This window comes from Doryrhamphus excisus, linkage group LG6 (assembly GCF_037039965.1).
Source record: "Doryrhamphus excisus strain RoL-2023G ecotype Guam linkage group LG6, RoL_Dexc_Guam_v1.1, whole genome shotgun sequence".
NCBI classification, from domain to species: Eukaryota; Metazoa; Chordata; class Actinopteri; order Syngnathiformes; family Syngnathidae; genus Doryrhamphus; species Doryrhamphus excisus.
This window is the reverse complement of record NC_136362.1, coordinates 24,346,951-24,364,769: the sequence shown is the minus strand read 5'-3', so window position 1 is coordinate 24,364,769 and position 17,819 is coordinate 24,346,951. Positions and strand designations below refer to the sequence as shown.

Genomic DNA, 17,819 nt, shown 5'->3' with positions numbered 1-17,819 from the left:
TGACGTGATTGTTGTGGATCCCATTACGCCAGAAGGTGCTTGAATCCATTTTTTTAATTAAACCATTACCTGTGAGCGGTAAGTTACACCATTGCACTAAACATTGTTAGAATAGTTAGTAATGGAGTTAGTAGTGAATAACTAACAATGCTTGTGGGGATTTTTTTTTTGGTTTTGGACATCTTTCAGATAAATAAGCATGCAAACTGACCTGGGAACATCATGGCTGTTCCTGACAAATGAACATAACGGGAGGGTTAAGATGACTACACTTTCAAAGTTCTCAGCTATGACTGAACCTCTCGCTCCTTTTTTCCCTGAGAAACTAGGTTGGCTGTGGAATTGATTAAACATCAAGAAGTCCACATCAATTAAAAAAATAATTAAAAAGTGATATCCTGGCCGAAAAAGGTCCGGTTAGCTCAGTCGGGAGAGCATGAGACTCTTAATATCAGGGTCGTGGGTTCGAGCCCCACATCTTTTGGTGATACAGACCTGGTAGACCCAAATGAGTAGTGAGGGTGTGCTGGGAACGTCTGGCAGAGTCTCCCGTTCATCGAGTCTTCAACTCTCACCTCTGGCAGAGCTTCACCTGCATCCCGGGGGAGGACCGGGATATTGAGTCCGAATGGGCCATATTCCGTGCCTCCATTGCTGAGGCGGCTGACCGGAGTTGCAGCTGCAAGGCCGTCGGTGCCAGTCGTGGCGGCAGGCCCCGAACCCGATGGTGGACACCAGAAGTCAGGGCCGCCGTCAAGCTGAAGAAGGAGTCCTATCCAGCATTGATGGCTTGTGGGACTCCGGAAGCAGCTGACAGGTACTGTCAGGCCAAACGGTTCGCGGCTTCAGCGGTTGTCCAGGCAAAAACTCGGGTGTGGGAGGAATTCGGTGAGGCCATGGAGCACGACTTTCGGTCGGCCTCGAAGGGGTTCTGGCAAACCGTCCGGCGCCTCCGAAAAGGGAAGCAGAGCCCAGTCCACACTGTTTACAGTGGAGACGGGGCCTGCTGACCTCGACTGGGGATTTGTTTTGGTGAAGTAGGTGCAGACACATCTATTAAAAAATGAAAATACAAAATATACAGAATGCAGTATAAATATATGTACGCAGTCTGTTTTTTGTTTGTTATTCCGAAAGTGCAGTCTGATTGTTTTTCCTAAGAGTCCAAACTGAGCGTTAATTTAACGCATATAGAGTGTCAAAGTGGCAGGGTGAGGCAGAGGTGGGGTGTGAACAGTGTCAGGGGGGGTTCCGTGCCTTGTTGATGAGGCTGACAGCAGACAGGAAGAAACTTGTTTTTGTGGCGTGAGGTTTTGGTCCTGATGGACCGCAGACTCCTCTCAAAGAGACTGTGTCCGGGGTAAAAAAAAAAAACTATCAAGACAGCCTCAAGGTCCAAAAGTGTTAAGGCAGTCCCATAGTGTCCCCACATCATGCCATGTGTCTATTTGCCTTGAGACATGAGTAAATTAGCTTAAATGCTAACATGCTAATGGTCATCATGTTAGCGCCAAGCAAGAGAGTCCTTTTTCAGTCGGGTCTAAAAGTGGGGGCAATGTGAAGCTGTGTCTGTGCCACCTACTATGTTGCTGTGTCCCCGGTCCAGTGTGTTCCCATCTTGGGTTGGAATGTCCCCATGCTGGTAACGGGTGGGGAATACAGTCCGTTGATGAGGATAAGCGGGATGGATTTCAGTGGTTAAATTCTCCAGCTACCTACGAGCCTATTCTGAATTACCCTTTGGCCAATCGACACCACATCAACTCAGCAGCAGTCCTCGTTAGTATAGTGGACAGTATCTCCGCCTGTCACGTGGAAGACTGGGGTTCGATTCCCCGACGGGGAGTTCCTCTTTTGTATGTCACATTGAACCTTGAGTCGGGTTGCGGTTGCAACAACCAGTCCGGTTAAACAAACCTTTCTCATTAGAACAAAACCTCTCTTAATCTTCTTCTCACGGTGTTCAGGTGTCTTTTACAATCTGACAGTCTTTTGCTGCCAAATCATTCCAGGCGTGGATAATGAAGCTGACCAGGAAAATGCCAGCTGTGGGATTTCAACCAGAGCCTCCTGAGCGTAAGGAACCTTAATCTGGCGCCTTCGATCACTCATCCACCCAACCTAAAACGGTGCCCTGATCAGGAAAAAAAAACTGTGACCTTGTGAGGTTCACTGACAACAGAGGACACTCAAAAGGAGCCGCACAAAGCAGGGTACTTGTACAGATGTCGGCAGCAGAGTGGCGCAGCGGTAGCGTGCTGGGCCCATAACCCAGAGGTCGATGGATCGAAACCATCCTCTGCTATGGCTGTGCTCTTTACGTGTCCTTTGAAGAGCTTGCAGATGTATTGTCTTTGTTACTTAGCTGACCTGGTCCAGTAAAGAGTTCACGCTTCCTTTACTGCTGTTCTCGATGCATTTATTGCTCTTGAGTGCATTCACACGCCATTGCGGGACATTGAAGCATCGCGAAACACCGCAACTGTCCTCACTCGTCCATTGTCACTCTTATGGACTTGAAGAATCCCAGCCAGTTTCCGTTCGTTTCGGGGAACCTCCTCCTCTTTGACGATCACCACATCTCCAACTTGCATGTTTCTTCTTGGCGTATGCCATCTTTGTCTCAGAGCAATGTTGGTCAGATACTCCTTCCACCATTTGTTCCAGAACTATTCCGACAAATATTGCAATTATCTCCATCTCATTTTAGTATACAAGTCCATCCATCCATCCATTTTCCTCCACTTATCCAGGTCCAGGTCGCGGGGGGCAGCAGTCTTAGTAGGGAAGCCAAGATTTCCCGGTCCCCGGCCACCTCCTCCAGCTCCACCGGGAGGACACCAAGGTGTTCCCAGGCCAGCTGTGAGACATAATCCCTCCAGCGTGTCCTAGGTCTGCCCCGGGGCCTTTTCCCGGCTGGGTATGCCCGGAACACCTCACCAGGGAGGTGTCCGGGAGGCATCCGGACTAGATGCCCGAGCTACCTCAACTGACTCCTCTCGATGTGAAGGAGAAGCGGCTCTACTCTGAGCCCTCCCGGATGACTGAGCTCCTCACCCTATCTCTTAGGGTGAGTCCAGCTACCCTACGGAGGAAACTCATTTCAGCCGCCTGTATCCGAGATGTCATTCTTTCGGTCATGACCCAAAGCTCATGACCATAGGTGAGGGTGGGAACATAGATCGACCGGTAAATTGAGAGCTTTTTTAACCACGACGGTCCGTTACAGCGACCGCATTACTGCCGAGGCTGCGCCGATCCGTCTGTCGACCTCACGCTCCCACTTTCCCTCTCTACGCCTGTACTGTGGGAGTCCTACACACAATTTCCCGCTGTCCAGTTCGCCCAGCACGCCAATGCTCTTCCTCCGCCAGGGATATTCCCCAGCTGCTGGCACTGCCCGCTCCAACCACACCGGCTGCGTCATCCGCTTTGGTGGGCCGACTTCAGGTGGAAGGTACGATATCCTGGGCGGGGGAAGCTTCTCCTACCACAGCATTAATTGACTCTGGGGCGGACGAGAACTTCATTGATAGCGGACTGGTCAGTTCTCTTAACATTCCTACTGTTGAGCTTGTCCCCCACAAGAATGTCTGCTCGCTAGATGAACATCACCTGGCATGCATTACGCATCACAATTTTTTCCCTGAGAAACTAGGTTGGCTGTGGAATTGATTAAACATCAAGAAGTCCACATCAATTAAAAAAATAATTAAAAAGTGATATCCTGGCCGAAAAAGGTCCGGTTAGCTCAGTCGGGAGAGCATGAGACTCTTAATATCAGGGTCGTGGGTTCGAGCCCCACATCTTTTGGTGATACAGACCTGGTAGACCCAAATGAGTAGTGAGGGTGTGCTGGGAACGTCTGGCAGAGTCTCCCGTTCATCGAGTCTTCAACTCTCACCTCTGGCAGAGCTTCACCTGCATCCCGGGGGAGGACCGGGATATTGAGTCCGAATGGGCCATATTCCGTGCCTCCATTGCTGAGGCGGCTGACCGGAGTTGCAGCTGCAAGGCCGTCGGTGCCAGTCGTGGCGGCAGGCCCCGAACCCGATGGTGGACACCAGAAGTCAGGGCCGCCGTCAAGCTGAAGAAGGAGTCCTATCCAGCATTGATGGCTTGTGGGACTCCGGAAGCAGCTGACAGGTACTGTCAGGCCAAACGGTTTGCGGCTTCGGCGGTTGTCCAGGCAAAAACTCGGGTGTGGGAGGAATTCGGTGAGGCCATGGAGCACGACTTTCGGTCGGCCTCGAAGGGGTTCTGGCAAACCGTCCGGCGCCTCCGAAAAGGGAAGCAGAGCCCAGTCCACACTGTTTACAGTGGAGACGGGGCCTGCTGACCTCGACTGGGGATTTGTTTTGGTGAAGTAGGTGCAGACACATCTATTAAAAAATGAAAATACAAAATATACAGAATGCAGTATAAATATATGTACGCAGTCTGTTTTTTGTTTGTTATTCCGAAAGTGCAGTCTGATTGTTTTTCCTAAGAGTCCAAACTGAGCGTTAATTTAACGCATATAGAGTGTCAAAGTGGCAGGGTGAGGCAGAGGTGGGGTGTGAACAGTGTCAGGGGGGGTTCCGTGCCTTGTTGATGAGGCTGACAGCAGACAGGAAGAAACTTGTTTTTGTGGCGTGAGGTTTTGGTCCTGATGGACCGCAGACTCCTCTCAAAGAGACTGTGTCCGGGGTAAAAAAAAAAAACTATCAAGACAGCCTCAAGGTCCAAAAGTGTTAAGGCAGTCCCATAGTGTCCCCACATCATGCCATGTGTCTATTTGCCTTGAGACATGAGTAAATTAGCTTAAATGCTAACATGCTAATGGTCATCATGTTAGCGCCAAGCAAGAGAGTCCTTTTTCAGTCGGGTCTAAAAGTGGGGGCAATGTGAAGCTGTGTCTGTGCCACCTACTATGTTGCTGTGTCCCCGGTCCAGTGTGTTCCCATCTTGGGTTGGAATGTCCCCATGCTGGTAACGGGTGGGGAATACAGTCCGTTGATGAGGATAAGCGGGATGGATTTCAGTGGTTAAATTCTCCAGCTACCATGAAAACGGTCATGGGCCACGAGCCTATTCTGAATTACCCTTTGGCCAATCGACACCACATCAACTCAGCAGCAGTCCTCGTTAGTATAGTGGACAGTATCTCCGCCTGTCACGTGGAAGACCGGGGTTCGATTCCCCGACGGGGAGTTCCTCTTTTGTATGTCACATTGAACCTTGAGTCGGGTTGCGGTTGCAACAACCAGTCCGGTTAAACAAACCTTTCTCATTAGAACAAAACCTCTCTTAATCTTCTTCTCACGGTGTTCAGGTGTCTTTTACAATCTGACAGTCTTTTGCTGCCAAATCATTCCAGGCGTGGATAATGAAGCTGACCAGGAAAATGCCAGCTGTGGGATTTCAACCAGAGCCTCCTGAGCGTAAGGAACCTTAATCTGGCGCCTTCGATCACTCATCCACCCAACCTAAAACGGTGCCCTGATCAGGAAAAAAAAACTGTGACCTTGTGAGGTTCACTGACAACAGAGGACACTCAAAAGGAGCCGCACAAAGCAGGGTACTTGTACAGATGTCGGCAGCAGAGTGGCGCAGCGGTAGCGTGCTGGGCCCATAACCCAGAGGTCGATGGATCGAAACCATCCTCTGCTATGGCTGTGCTCTTTACGTGTCCTTTGAAGAGCTTGCAGATGTATTGTCTTTGTTACTTAGCTGACCTGGTCCAGTAAAGAGTTCACGCTTCCTTTACTGCTGTTCTCGATGCATTTATTGCTCTTGAGTGCATTCACACGCCATTGCGGGACATTGAAGCATCGCGAAACACCGCAACTGTCCTCACTCGTCCATTGTCACTCTTATGGACTTGAAGAATCCCAGCCAGTTTCCGTTCGTTTCGGGGAACCTCCTCCTCTTTGATGATCACCACATCTCCAACTTGCATGTTTCTTCTTGGCGTATGCCATCTTTGTCTCAGAGCAATGTTGGTCAGATACTCCTTCCACCATTTGTTCCAGAACTATTCCGACAAATATTGCAATTATCTCCATCTCATTTTAGTATACAAGTCCATCCATCCATCCATTTTCCTCCACTTATCCAGGTCCAGGTCGCGGGGGGCAGCAGTCTTAGTAGGGAAGCCAAGATTTCCCGGTCCCCGGCCACCTCCTCCAGCTCCACCGGGAGGACACCAAGGTGTTCCCAGGCCAGCTGTGAGACATAATCCCTCCAGCGTGTCCTAGGTCTGCCCCGGGGCCTTTTCCCGGCTGGGTATGCCCGGAACACCTCACCAGGGAGGCGTCCGGGAGGCATCCGGACTAGATGCCCGAGCTACCTCAACTGACTCCTCTCGATGTGAAGGAGAAGCGGCTCTACTCTGAGCCCTCCCGGATGACTGAGCTCCTCACCCTATCTCTTAGGGTGAGTCCAGCTACCCTACGGAGGAAACTCATTTCAGCCGCCTGTATCCGAGATGTCATTCTTTCGGTCATGACCCAAAGCTCATGACCATAGGTGAGGGTGGGAACATAGATCGACCGGTAAATTGAGAGCTTTTTTAACCACGACGGTCCGTTACAGCGACCGCATTACTGCCGAGGCTGCGCCGATCCGTCTGTCGACCTCACGCTCCCACTTTCCCTCTCTACGCCTGTACTGTGGGAGTCCTACACACAATTTCCCGCTGTCCAGTTCGCCCAGCACGCCAACGCTCTTCCTCCGCCAGGGATATTCCCCAGCTGCTGGCACTGCCCGCTCCAACCACACCGGCTGCGTCATCCGCTTTGGTGGGCCGACTTCAGGTGGAAGGTACGATATCCTGGGCGGGGGAAGCTTCTCCTACCACAGCATTAATTGACTCTGGGGCGGACGAGAACTTCATTGATAGCGGACTGGTCAGTTCTCTTAACATTCCTACTGTTGAGCTTGTCCCCCACAAGAATGTCTGCTCGCTAGATGAACATCACCTGGCATGCATTACGCATCACAATTTTTTCCCTGAGAAACTAGGTTGGCTGTGGAATTGATTAAACATCAAGAAGTCCACATCAATTAAAAAAATTAATTAAAAAGTGATATCCTGGCCGAAAAAGGTCCGGTTAGCTCAGTCGGGAGAGCATGAGACTCTTAATATCAGGGTCGTGGGTTCGAGCCCCACATCTTTTGGTGATACAGACCTGGTAGAACCAAATGAGTAGTGAGGGTGTGCTGGGAACGTCTGGCAGAGTCTCCCGTTCGTCGAGTCTTCAACTCTCACCTCTGGCAGAGCTTCACCTGCATCCCGGGGGAGGACCGGGATATTGAGTCCGAATGGGCCATATTCCGTGCCTCCATTGCTGAGGCGGCTGACCGGAGTTGCAGCTGCAAGGCCGTCGGTGCCAGTCGTGGCTGCAGGCCCCGAACCCGATGGTGGACACCAGAAGTCAGGGCCGCCGTCAAGCTGAAGAAGGAGTCCTATCCAGCATTGATGGCTTGTGGGACTCCGGAAGCAGCTGACAGGTACTGTCAGGCCAAACGGTTCGCGGCTTCGGCGGTTGTCCAGGCAAAAACTCGGGTGTGGGAGGAATTCGGTGAGGCCATGGAGCACGACTTTCGGTCGGCCTCGAAGGGGTTCTGGCAAACCGTCCGGCGCCTCCGAAAAGGGAAGCAGAGCCCAGTCCACACTGTTTACAGTGGAGACGGGGCCTGCTGACCTCGACTGGGGATTTGTTTTGGTGAAGTAGGTGCAGACACATCTATAAAAAAATGAAAATACAAAATATACAGAATGCAGTATAAATATATGTACGCAGTCTGTTTTTTGTTCGTTATTCCGAAAGTGCAGTCTGATTGTTTTTCCTAAGAGTCCAAACTGAGCGTTAATTTAACGCATATAGAGTGTCAAAGTGGCAGGGTGAGGCAGAGGTGGGGTGTGAACAGTGTCAGGGGGGGTTCCGTGCCTTGTTGATGAGGCTGACAGCAGACAGGAAGAAACTTGTTTTTGTGGCGTGAGGTTTTGGTCCTGATGGACCGCAGACTCCTCTCAAAGAGACTGTGTCCGGGGTAAAAAAAAAAAACTATCAAGACAGCCTCAAGGTCCAAAAGTGTTAAGGCAGTCCCATAGTGTCCCCACATCATGCCATGTGTCTATTTGCCTTGAGACATGAGTAAATTAGCTTAAATGCTAACATGCTAATGGTCATCATGTTAGCGCCAAGCAAGAGAGTCCTTTTTCAGTCGGGTCTAAAAGTGGGGGCAATGTGAAGCTGTGTCTGTGCCACCTACTATGTTGCTGTGTCCCCGGTCCAGTGTGTTCCCATCTTGGGTTGGAATGTCCCCATGCTGGTAACGGGTGGGGAATACAGTCCGTTGATGAGGATAAGCGGGATGGATTTCAGTGGTTAAATTCTCCAGCTACCATGAAAACGGTCATGGGCCACGAGCCTATTCTGAATTACCCTTTGGCCAATCGACACCACATCAACTCAGCAGCAGTCCTCGTTAGTATAGTGGACAGTATCTCCGCCTGTCACGTGGAAGACTGGGGTTCGATTCCCCGACGGGGAGTTCCTCTTTTGTATGTCACATTGAACCTTGAGTCGGGTTGCGGTTGCAACAACCAGTCCGGTTAAACAAACCTTTCTCATTAGAACAAAACCTCTCTTAATCTTCTTCTCACGGTGTTCAGGTGTCTTTTACAATCTGACAGTCTTTTGCTGCCAAATCATTCCAGGCGTGGATAATGAAGCTGACCAGGAAAATGCCAGCTGTGGGATTTCAACCAGAGCCTCCTGAGCGTAAGGAACCTTAATCTGGCGCCTTCGATCACTCATCCACCCAACCTAAAACGGTGCCCTGATCAGGAAAAAAAAACTGTGACCTTGTGAGGTTCACTGACAACAGAGGACACTCAAAAGGAGCCGCACAAAGCAGGGTACTTGTACAGATGTCGGCAGCAGAGTGGCGCAGCGGTAGCGTGCTGGGCCCATAACCCAGAGGTCGATGGATCGAAACCATCCTCTGCTATGGCTGTGCTCTTTACGTGTCCTTTGAAGAGCTTGCAGATGTATTGTCTTTGTTACTTAGCTGACCTGGTCCAGTAAAGAGTTCACGCTTCCTTTACTGCTGTTCTCGATGCATTTATTGCTCTTGAGTGCATTCACACGCCATTGCGGGACATTGAAGCATCGCGAAACACCGCAACTGTCCTCACTCGTCCATTGTCACTCTTATGGACTTGAAGAATCCCAGCCAGTTTCCGTTCGTTTCGGGGAACCTCCTCCTCTTTGACGATCACCACATCTCCAACTTGCATGTTTCTTCTTGGCGTATGCCATCTTTGTCTCAGAGCAATGTTGGTCAGATACTCCTTCCACCATTTGTTCCAGAACTATTCCGACAAATATTGCAATTATCTCCATCTCATTTTAGTATACAAGTCCATCCATCCATCCATTTTCCTCCACTTATCCAGGTCCAGGTCGCGGGGGGCAGCAGTCTTAGTAGGGAAGCCAAGATTTCCCGGTCCCCGGCCACCTCCTCCAGCTCCACCGGGAGGACACCAAGGTGTTCCCAGGCCAGCTGTGAGACATAATCCCTCCAGCGTGTCCTAGGTCTGCCCCGGGGCCTTTTCCCGGCTGGGTATGCCCGGAACACCTCACCAGGGAGGTGTCCGGGAGGCATCCGGACTAGATGCCCGAGCTACCTCAACTGACTCCTCTCGATGTGAAGGAGAAGCGGCTCTACTCTGAGCCCTCCCGGATGACTGAGCTCCTCACCCTATCTCTTAGGGTGAGTCCAGCTACCCTACGGAGGAAACTCATTTCAGCCGCCTGTATCCGAGATGTCATTCTTTCGGTCATGACCCAAAGCTCATGACCATAGGTGAGGGTGGGAACATAGATCGACCGGTAAATTGAGAGCTTTTTTAACCACAACGGTCCGTTACAGCGACCGCATTACTGCCGAGGCTGCGCCGATCCGTCTGTCGACCTCACGCTCCCACTTTCCCTCTCTACGCCTGTACTGTGGGAGTCCTACACACAATTTCCCGCTGTCCAGTTCGCCCAGCACGCCAATGCTCTTCCTCCGCCAGGGATATTCCCCAGCTGCTGGCACTGCCCGCTCCAACCACACCGGCTGCGTCATCCGCTTTGGTGGGCCGACTTCAGGTGGAAGGTACGATATCCTGGGCGGGGGAAGCTTCTCCTACCACAGCATTAATTGACTCTGGGGCGGACGAGAACTTCATTGATAGCGGACTGGTCAGTTCTCTTAACATTCCTACTGTTGAGCTTGTCCCCCACAAGAATGTCTGCTCGCTAGATGAACATCACCTGGCATGCATTACGCATCACAATTTTTTCCCTGAGAAACTAGGTTGGCTGTGGAATTGATTAAACATCAAGAAGTCCACATCAATTAAAAAAATAATTAAAAAGTGATATCCTGGCCGAAAAAGGTCCGGTTAGCTCAGTCGGGAGAGCATGAGACTCTTAATATCAGGGTCGTGGGTTCGAGCCCCACATCTTTTGGTGATACAGACCTGGTAGAACCAAATGAGTAGTGAGGGTGTGCTGGGAACGTCTGGCAGAGTCTCCCGTTCGTCGAGTCTTCAACTCTCACCTCTGGCAGAGCTTCACCTGCATCCCGGGGGAGGACCGGGATATTGAGTCCGAATGGGCCATATTCCGTGCCTCCATTGCTGAGGCGGCTGACCGGAGTTGCAGCTGCAAGGCCGTCGGTGCCAGTCGTGGCTGCAGGCCCCGAACCCGATGGTGGACACCAGAAGTCAGGGCCGCCGTCAAGCTGAAGAAGGAGTCCTATCCAGCATTGATGGCTTGTGGGACTCCGGAAGCAGCTGACAGGTACTGTCAGGCCAAACGGTTCGCGGCTTCGGCGGTTGTCCAGGCAAAAACTCGGGTGTGGGAGGAATTCGGTGAGGCCATGGAGCACGACTTTCGGTCGGCCTCGAAGGGGTTCTGGCAAACCGTCCGGCGCCTCCGAAAAGGGAAGCAGAGCCCAGTCCACACTGTTTACAGTGGAGACGGGGCCTGCTGACCTCGACTGGGGATTTGTTTTGGTGAAGTAGGTGCAGACACATCTATTAAAAAATGAAAATACAAAATATACAGAATGCAGTATAAATATATGTACGCAGTCTGTTTTTTGTTTGTTATTCCGAAAGTGCAGTCTGATTGTTTTTCCTAAGAGTCCAAACTGAGCGTTAATTTAACGCATATAGAGTGTCAAAGTGGCAGGGTGAGGCAGAGGTGGGGTGTGAACAGTGTCAGGGGGGGTTCCGTGCCTTGTTGATGAGGCTGACAGCAGACAGGAAGAAACTTGTTTTTGTGGCGTGAGGTTTTGGTCCTGATGGACCGCAGACTCCTCTCAAAGAGACTGTGTCCGGGGTAAAAAAAAAAAACTATCAAGACAGCCTCAAGGTCCAAAAGTGTTAAGGCAGTCCCATAGTGTCCCCACATCATGCCATGTGTCTATTTGCCTTGAGACATGAGTAAATTAGCTTAAATGCTAACATGCTAATGGTCATCATGTTAGCGCCAAGCAAGAGAGTCCTTTTTCAGTCGGGTCTAAAAGTGGGGGCAATGTGAAGCTGTGTCTGTGCCACCTACTATGTTGCTGTGTCCCCGGTCCAGTGTGTTCCCATCTTGGGTTGGAATGTCCCCATGCTGGTAACGGGTGGGGAATACAGTCCGTTGATGAGGATAAGCGGGATGGATTTCAGTGGTTAAAGTCTCCAGCTACCATGAAAACGGTCATGGGCCACGAGCCTATTCTGAATTACCCTTTGGCCAATCGACACCACATCAACTCAGCAGCAGTCCTCGTTAGTATAGTGGACAGTATCTCCGCCTGTCACGTGGAAGACCGGGGTTCGATTCCCCGACGGGGAGTTCCTCTTTTGTATGTCACATTGAACCTTGAGTCGGGTTGCGGTTGCAACAACCAGTCCGGTTAAACAAACCTTTCTCATTAGAACAAAACCTCTCTTAATCTTCTTCTCACGGTGTTCAGGTGTCTTTTACAATCTGACAGTCTTTTGCTGCCAAATCACTCCAGGCGTGGATAATGAAGCTGACCAGGAAAATGCCAGCTGTGGGATTTCAACCAGAGCCTCCTGAGCGTAAGGAACCTTAATCTGGCGCCTTCGATCACTCATCCACCCAACCTAAAACGGTGCCCTGATCAGGAAAAAAAAACTGTGACCTTGTGAGGTTCACTGACAACAGAGGACACTCAAAAGGAGCCGCACAAAGCAGGGTACTTGTACAGATGTCGGCAGCAGAGTGGCGCAGCGGTAGCGTGCTGGGCCCATAACCCAGAGGTCGATGGATCGAAACCATCCTCTGCTATGGCTGTGCTCTTTACGTGTCCTTTGAAGAGCTTGCAGATGTATTGTCTTTGTTACTTAGCTGACCTGGTCCAGTAAAGAGTTCACGCTTCCTTTACTGCTGTTCTCGATGCATTTATTGCTCTTGAGTGCATTCACACGCCATTGCGGGACATTGGAGCATCGCGAAACACCGCAACTGTCCTCACTCGTCCATTGTCACTCTTATGGACTTGAAGAATCCCAGCCAGTTTCCGTTCGTTTCGGGGAACCTCCTCCTCTTTGACGATCACCACATCTCCAACTTGCATGTTTCTTCTTGGCGTATGCCATCTTTGTCTCAGAGCAATGTTGGTCAGATACTCCTTCCACCATTTGTTCCAGAACTATTCCGACAAATATTGCAATTATCTCCATCTCATTTTAGTATACAAGTCCATCCATCCATCCATTTTCCTCCACTTATCCAGGTCCAGGTCGCGGGGGGCAGCAGTCTTAGTAGGGAAGCCAAGATTTCCCGGTCCCCGGCCACCTCCTCCAGCTCCACCGGGAGGACACCAAGGTGTTCCCAGGCCAGCTGTGAGACATAATCCCTCCAGCGTGTCCTAGGTCTGCCCCGGGGCCTTTTCCCGGCTGGGTATGCCCGGAACACCTCACCAGGGAGGCGTCCGGGAGGCATCCGGACTAGATGCCCGAGCTACCTCAACTGACTCCTCTCGATGTGAAGGAGAAGCGGCTCTACTCTGAGCCCTCCCGGATGACTGAGCTCCTCACCCTATCTCTTAGGGTGAGTCCAGCTACCCTACGGAGGAAACTCATTTCAGCCGCCTGTATCCGAGATGTCATTCTTTCGGTCATGACCCAAAGCTCATGACCATAGGTGAGGGTGGGAACATAGATCGACCGGTAAATTGAGAGCTTTTTTAACCACGACGGTCCGTTACAGCGACCGCATTACTGCCGAGGCTGCGCCGATCCGTCTGTCGACCTCACGCTCCCACTTTCCCTCTCTACGCCTGTACTGTGGGAGTCCTACACACAATTTCCCGCTGTCCAGTTCGCCCAGCACGCCAACGCTCTTCCTCCGCCAGGGATATTCCCCAGCTGCTGGCACTGCCCGCTCCAACCACACCGGCTGCGTCATCCGCTTTGGTGGGCCGACTTCAGGTGGAAGGTACGATATCCTGGGCGGGGGAAGCTTCTCCTACCACAGCATTAATTGACTCTGGGGCGGACGAGAACTTCATTGATAGCGGACTGGTCAGTTCTCTTAACATTCCTACTGTTGAGCTTGTCCCCCACAAGAATGTCTGCTCGCTAGATGAACATCACCTGGCATGCATTACGCATCACAATTTTTTCCCTGAGAAACTAGGTTGGCTGTGGAATTGATTAAACATCAAGAAGTCCACATCAATTAAAAAAATAATTAAAAAGTGATATCCTGGCCGAAAAAGGTCCGGTTAGCTCAGTCGGGAGAGCATGAGACTCTTAATATCAGGGTCGTGGGTTCGAGCCCCACATCTTTTGGTGATACAGACCTGGTAGACCCAAATGAGTAGTGAGGGTGTGCTGGGAACGTCTGGCAGAGTCTCCCGTTCGTCGAGTCTTCAACTCTCCCCTCTGGCAGAGCTTCACCTGCATCCCGGGGGAGGACCGGGATATTGAGTCCGAATGGGCCATATTCCGTGCCTCCATTGCTGAGGCGGCTGACCGGAGTTGCAGCTGCAAGGCCGTCGGTGCCAGTCGTGGCTGCAGGCCCCGAACCCGATGGTGGACACCAGAAGTCAGGGCCGCCGTCAAGCTGAAGAAGGAGTCCTATCCAGCATTGATGGCTTGTGGGACTCCGGAAGCAGCTGACAGGTACTGTCAGGCCAAACGGTTCGCGGCTTCGGCGGTTGTCCAGGCAAAAACTCGGGTGTGGGAGGAATTCGGTGAGGCCATGGAGCACGACTTTCGGTCGGCCTCGAAGGGGTTCTGGCAAACCGTCCGGCGCCTCCGAAAAGGGAAGCAGAGCCCAGTCCACACTGTTTACAGTGGAGACGGGGCCTGCTGACCTCGACTGGGGATTTGTTTTGGTGAAGTAGGTGCAGACACATCTATTAAAAAATGAAAATACAAAATATACAGAATGCAGTATAAATATATGTACGCAGTCTGTTTTTTGTTTGTTATTCCGAAAGTGCAGTCTGATTGTTTTTCCTAAGAGTCCAAACTGAGCGTTAATTTAACGCATATAGAGTGTCAAAGTGGCAGGGTGAGGCAGAGGTGGGGTGTGAACAGTGTCAGGGGGGGTTCCGGGCCTTGTTGATGAGGCTGACAGCAGACAGGAAGAAACTTGTTTTTGTGGCGTGAGGTTTTGGTCCTGATGGACCGCAGCCTCCTCTCAAAGAGACTGTGTCCGGGGTAAAAAAAAAAAACTATCAAGACAGCCTCAAGGTCCAAAAGTGTTAAGGCAGTCCCATAGTGTCCCCACATCATGCCATGTGTCTATTTACCTTGAGACATGAGTAAATTAGCTTAAATGCTAACATGCTAATGGTCATCATGTTAGCGCCAAGCAAGAGAGTCCTTTTTCAGTCGGGTCTAAAAGTGGGGGCAATGTGAAGCTGTGTCTGTGCCACCTACTATGTTGCTATGTCCCCGGTCCAGTGTGTTCCCATCTTGGGTTGGAATGTCCCCATGCTGGTAACGGGTGGGGAATACAGTCCGTTGATGAGGATAAGTGGGATGGATTTCAGTGGTTAAAGTCTCCAGCTACCATGAAAACGGTCATGGGCCACGAGCCTATTCTGAATTACCCTTTGGCCAATCGACACCACATCAACTCAGCAGCCGTCCTCGTTAGTATAGTGGACAGTATCTCCGCCTGTCACGTGGAAGACCGGGGTTCGATTCCCCGACGGGGAGTTCGGCTTTTGTATGTCACAATGTCACGTTGAACCTTGAGTCGGGTTGCGGTTGCAACAACCAGTCCGGTTAAACAAACCTTTCTCATTAGAACAAAACCTCTCTTAATCTTCTTCTCACGGTGTTCAGGTGTCTTTTACAATCTGACAGTCTTTTGCTGCCAAATCATTCCAGGCGTGGATAATGGAGCTGACCAGGAAAATGCCAGCTGTGGGATTTCAACCAGAGCCTCCTGAGCGTAAGGGACCTTAATCTGGCGCCTTCGATCACTCATCCACCCAACCTAAAACGGTGCCCTGATCAGGAAAAAAAAAACTTTGACCTTGTGAGGTTCACTGACAACAGAGGACACTCAAAAGGAGCCGCACAAAGCAGGGTACTTGTACAGATGTCGGCAGCAGAGTGGCGCAGCGGTAGCGTGCTGGGCCCATAACCCAGGCACGATGGATGGAAACCATCCTCTGCTATGGCTGTGCTCTTTACGTGTCCTTTGAAGAGCTTGCAGATGTATTGTCTTTGTTACTTAGCTGACCTGGTCCAGTAAAGAGTTCACGCTTCCTTGACTGCTGTTCTCGATGCATTTATTGCTCTTGAGTGCATTCACACGCCATTGCGGGACATTGAAGCATCGTGAAACACCGCAACTGTCCTCACTAGTCCATTGTCACTCTTATGGACTTGAAGAATCCCAGCCAGTTTCCGTTTGTTTCGGGGAACCTCCTCCTCTTTGACGATCACCACATCTCCAACTTGCATGTTTCTTCTTGGCGTATGCCATCTTTGTCTCAGAGCAATGTTGGTCAGATACTCCTTCCACCATTTGTTCCAGAACTATTCTGACAAATATTGCAATTATCTCCATCTCATTTTAGTATACAAGTCCATCCATCCATCCATTTTCCTCCGCTTATCCAGGTCCAGGTCGCGGGGGGCAGCAGTCTTAGTAGGGAAGCCCAGATTTCCCGGTGACCGGCCACCTCCTCCAGCTCCACCGGGAGGACACCAAGGTGTTCCCAGGCCAGCTGTGAGACATAATCCCTCCAGCGTGTCCTCGGTCTGCCCCGGGGCCTCTTCCCAGCTGGGTATGCCCGGAACACCTCACCAGGGAGGCGTCCGGGAGGCATCCGGACTAGATGCCTGAGCCACCTCAACTGACTCCTCTCGATGTGAAGGAGAAGCGGCTCTACTCTGAGCCCTCCCGGATGACTGAGCTCCTCACCCTATCTCTTGGGGTGAGTCCAGCTACCCTACGGAGGAAACTCATTTCAGCCGCCTGTATCCGAGATGTCATTCCTTCTGTCATGACCCAAAGCTCATGACCATAGGTGAGGGTGGGAACATATATCGACCGGTAAATTGAGAGCTTTTTTAACCACGACGGTCCGTTACAGCGACCGCATTACTGTAGAGGCTTCGCCGATCCGTCTGTCGACCTCACGCTCCGACTTTCCCTCACTCGTGAACAAGACCCCGAGATACCTAAACTCCTCCACCTGGGGTAGGACCTCATTCCCAACCCGGAGGGAGCACTCCACCCTTTAACGACTGAGAACCATGGCCTCTGATTTGGAGGTACTGAGTCTCATCCCAGACGCTTCACACTCAGATGCAAACCGTCCCAGTAAGCGCTGAAGGTGACAGCCCGTAGAGGCCATAAGAACCACATCATCTGCAAATAGCAGAGATGAGATTCTAAGGCCCCTGAAACAGATTCCCTCAACACCTTGGCTGCGCCTAGAAATTCTGTCCATGAAAATTGTGAACAGAATCGGCGACAAAGGGCAGCCTTGGCGGAGGCCAACGTTTACCGGAAACAGGCTCGACTTACTACTGACAATGCCAACCAGACTCCTGCCCCGTTTGTACAAGGACCAGATAGCACGTAGTAGCGCGCCACCAATCCCCCCAAAGTACGCCACGAGGGACACGGTCGAATGCCTTTTCCAGATCCGCAAAGTACATGTAGACTAATGAAGACCAAGATGGTGGCGCGTCAACAACGCGAGGCTCAGCGTCTCTCCAGATTTTGCAAATCCGCTGTGTTTTATCTGCTCCTCGCTGTTTTTTTTCATCCAGTACAGTGCTGCTTTAACATCCTATAGCAGACAGGAGCTCCTAGACATAAAGTCCTCCAACTCGGACCGTTTTATCGCCGATCTCCGACTCATCCCGGAGATCTCCAGGACACCGGAGGCTGCCTTTACCCAGCATTTTCCTTGCTAATGTCCGATCTCTGATCAACAAAATGGACGAACTACGACTCTGTATCACCAAAAACAAACGGATTATGTACTCAAACGTCATGATTTTCACAGAGACTTGGCTTAACAGCAGTATCCCGAACAATGCTATCGAGTTAGCAGGACGCTCCATCCTTAGGGCAGACAGGACTGCGGACTTTGGTAAAACCAAAGATGGAGGTTTGTGCATTTATATAAGCAATGCTTGGTGCACAAACTCTGTTATCACAGAGAGTCACTGCTCACCTAATGTTGAGCAAAGCAACCAAAATAGTTATGAGACTGGACCTTCTCTGCCAACGCTGCATCAGCAGGGGAATTAGCTCAAATGGTAGAGCGCTCGC

The 17,819-nt window shown here is 51.1% G+C and overlaps 7 non-coding genes across 7 annotated transcripts; all 7 read left to right on the top strand.

Moving 5' to 3' along the window:
* The first annotated feature begins 2,233 nt into the window (after window positions 1-2,233).
* Window positions 2,234-2,305, top strand: trnam-cau (transfer RNA methionine (anticodon CAU)). The gene has a single exon. It is a non-coding gene; the product is annotated as a tRNA-Met (tRNA).
* A 2,816-nt stretch (window positions 2,306-5,121) lies between these two features.
* On the top strand, window positions 5,122-5,193 carry trnad-guc (transfer RNA aspartic acid (anticodon GUC)). The gene has a single exon. It is a non-coding gene; the product is annotated as a tRNA-Asp (tRNA).
* Window positions 5,194-5,580: 387 nt separating this feature from the next.
* Window positions 5,581-5,652, top strand: trnam-cau (transfer RNA methionine (anticodon CAU)). Its single transcript has one exon. It is a non-coding gene; the product is annotated as a tRNA-Met (tRNA).
* A 3,276-nt stretch (window positions 5,653-8,928) lies between these two features.
* Window positions 8,929-9,000, top strand: trnam-cau (transfer RNA methionine (anticodon CAU)). Its single transcript has one exon. It is a non-coding gene; the product is annotated as a tRNA-Met (tRNA).
* A 2,816-nt stretch (window positions 9,001-11,816) lies between these two features.
* On the top strand, window positions 11,817-11,888 carry trnad-guc (transfer RNA aspartic acid (anticodon GUC)). Its single transcript has one exon. It is a non-coding gene; the product is annotated as a tRNA-Asp (tRNA).
* Window positions 11,889-12,275: 387 nt separating this feature from the next.
* On the top strand, window positions 12,276-12,347 carry trnam-cau (transfer RNA methionine (anticodon CAU)). The gene has a single exon. It is a non-coding gene; the product is annotated as a tRNA-Met (tRNA).
* Window positions 12,348-15,163: 2,816 nt separating this feature from the next.
* On the top strand, window positions 15,164-15,235 carry trnad-guc (transfer RNA aspartic acid (anticodon GUC)). Its single transcript has one exon. It is a non-coding gene; the product is annotated as a tRNA-Asp (tRNA).
* The last annotated feature ends 2,584 nt before the right edge of the window (window positions 15,236-17,819 follow it).